Here is a 3290-nt window from a genome sequence, read left to right as displayed (position 1 = left end):
TGTTCTAATCGTTTTTGGATGATCTTCAGCAGAATCTTGCTTGCATGTGAAATCAATGACACTGTTCTGTAGTTTCCACACTCAGTTGGGTCACCTTTGATGATACCCCATAATATTTAGTAGGCAATGAGTTATAACTAGGTCATAACTGACTCTCTAACGTATGCTGTGGGAGATTAACCATCTTTCTTGACAGTGCAACTAGTTCATTTGAACTGCTTGCTTTTGGTTGGTGGCACAACTCTCTACCCACTTGGCCACTGGAGTGCACTCTATCTCTCTTGTGTGTAAGACAGTAACCTACAGTTTCAAATAATTTCCAGTTATTTTGTATGACATTTCATACTGAACTGATAATCTTTGAGAGTTTTGAGCACTTTTATCACTTGACATTTTTCTGTGGTATTTTAATTTTCTTTGCTATTTGTATTCAGTAGAATATGAACTGCACCAGGACAGGTATGTATCATTTTGGTTTTTGCTAATGACTCAGTACTTGGCATAAAGTGGACACCAGTAAATCTTGTTGATTAAGAGAATGAATACATGAGGGCTAGAAATGGGCTCTATACTGTAACAGAGTGAGTCCCCCAAAAGATCACCGAGCCAATAAGCCAAATTAACAAAGTTTATTTTGAGTTAGAACTTGGGCTCCCCGTGCTGACACAGCAGCATCCACCTGAGAGTCCCGAGATGGTGCAAGCTTCTACCTTTTATACCTCTGTTACTCCTTTGTCTAACTATACATGCTATGATTGGCTATCTATAGTAGTTTGTGTACTAGTCTACTTTCAGTTGGTTAGCTATAGCTCAGGGAAGTAGTCTGGAGACTTGTCTGAATCTGATTGGTGGGGAAACAGTTTGGAAACCTATTTGAATCTTATCTGTAACTTCAGATACAGAAATGGGAGGGGGGATCCCTTGTGCCCTTACAAAGAAGAAGAATTCCACTTTATGGCAGTTGACTAACCAGGGTGTTATTTACCACAGGTGGGGGTTGTTTGTTTGCTAGAAACCACTCAAGCGGGTGGGGTGGCAGTAGCTGTACTTTACCAGAAACTGAGTTTCTGATACCTGGTTCTTACATATACTTTTCTGTCTCTTTCGTGTGTTCCCTTCTAGCTTAAGTTTCCCTATTTCAGTGTAAGGATCTAATATCAACAAATTCAGTTAGAGGATTTGGATGTGTCCCTTCTCTGCACCTCTGTAATACTCTGGACTTGGCTAAGACTTTTCACTATTGGCAATAAAATGGATTTGAAAATAGAAGAAACCACAACATTAATTTTCCTCCTGAAACCTTACACTTAGTTTCTCTCAAACAGGAACCACATTAATACATTTCAACTCACTCTGTCCCAAATTCCATTAATCTCTTTTTATTACCACTGTTCATTGGTTCTGAAGTGAGTTTTTTATTTCACATTCTAACGTTTCTGAAAAATGAAGGTCTTTAGCTATCATTGACACTTAACAATGTGTCAGACACTCATTTCCAGTGTTTAATGTGTTTTAGGATTGATGGTATCTTAGATTCAGTGGAATATGGCATTTGGTTTTCTCATACTTATCGCACTTGAGAGAATAAAATAGAAATGATTGTATATAAAGAGGACTGGAAATATAAACACAAGTCCTAAATCTAGGTCTTCTAAATACGTGAGTGACAATGGGCAGGAGCACTCTCTGTTTTGTAAAATGAGATTGGCAGAGGACAAGAGCTTGGTATTTTTGTGAGGGATTATTTGGTTGCTAAAAAGGAAAACTCTAATTTGAGAATGAAGTAAACTTATTTATAAAGAATCAAAAGTATTATGTAGAAACCAGCAGTCTCTAAAATACTTATACTTGCTGTTAGGTGCCATTGACTCATATACGACTCATAGCAGCCCTATGAAAAACAGCTCTGAATCCTCCCTATCCTGTGCCATCCTCACCATTTCTGATACAATAGTGCCCATTGCTGCCGTCACTGTACCACCCATCTCATTGGGGGTCTTCCTCTTTTTTGCTAATCCTTTACCTTTCCAAGCATGTATCCCTTTCCAAGGAATAGCCTTTCCTAGTAAAAAGTCCAAAGCATGAGAAACGAAGCTTTGTCATCCTTGCCTCCAAGGAGCATTCTGGCAGCACCTTTTCCAAGATGTACCTGTTCGTTATTTTGTTAGCCCGTGGGATATTCAGTGCTCTTCTCTAGCCTCACAGTGCAAACCCTCAACTCTTATTTTGTCATCTTTATTAATTGTCCAGCTCTTAGATGTGTAGTAAATGACTGAAAATACCATAGCTTAAATCAGGAATACCATAGTCTTCAAACTGATATTGTTCTTCAGTATTTTAGAGAGGTCTCTGACAGACCAAAGCCTGTATTTGTCCTCTTACCTCCTGACTTCTGGTACCAGAGGTGTTGATTATAGATCTGAGTAAGATGAAAATAATTTTCAATCCTTTATCCATCTATGTTGCCTTTTTACCCAGTGATAAGGACCTTTGTTTTCTTGATGTTGTGATGAAATCCTTATTGAAGACTGTAGTCATTGATCTTCTGCAGCAAGACATTAAGGTCTTCCACACTTTCAGTAAGCAGGGTTGTGTCTGTCATCTGTATAACTTATATTGGTGATGGGTCTTCACCTGATCCTGATGCCACATTTTTGTTTGTAGAATCTGGCTTCATGATTTATTTGACAGTGTATAGATTGAATAGGTATGGAGAAAGGATACACACCCTTCCTGATTTTGAACTATAGAGTGTTCCTTTATTCCATTTAGACAACAGCTTCTTAGTCAACTTATAGATGTTGTCTGAGCACTATTAAGTGTTCTGGGATTCTCATTCTTCTCTATATTAATCATCATTTGTTGTGATCCATATAATCCAATGCGTTTGCATAGTCAATACAACACAGATACAGATTATTTGGTATTCTCTGCTTTTGACAAGAATCCAACTAACATCAGCGATAATATGCCTGGCGCCATAGTTTCTAATCTCAACCTAAATTTTGTCAAGACTTTGTCTATGTAGAGAGATATTAGCTGATTTTGGAAAATATTCAACTATCTTTTGCTTCTGTATGATATTATATTGTTTAATAATTTCCACATTCTGTTGAATCGCTTTTCTGGGGAAAGGGAAAAAATATGGATCAGTTGTTCAGGCTGCTGCCTCCAAATTTCCTGTCATAGCCTGATAAGCCCGTCCAAAGTTTTATTTGTTAGTTAAAATGTGTCAATCAGCACCACAACAAGATAAAGCTAAATAATCCAATAGAAAAATGGGCACAGGA

Source organism: Elephantulus edwardii, unplaced genomic scaffold, assembly GCF_000299155.1.
Source record: "Elephantulus edwardii isolate Elephantulus edwardi_28Jun2011 unplaced genomic scaffold, EleEdw1.0 scaffold00240, whole genome shotgun sequence".
Taxonomy (NCBI): domain Eukaryota; kingdom Metazoa; phylum Chordata; class Mammalia; order Macroscelidea; family Macroscelididae; genus Elephantulus; species Elephantulus edwardii.
This window is presented reverse-complemented; position numbering follows the sequence as displayed.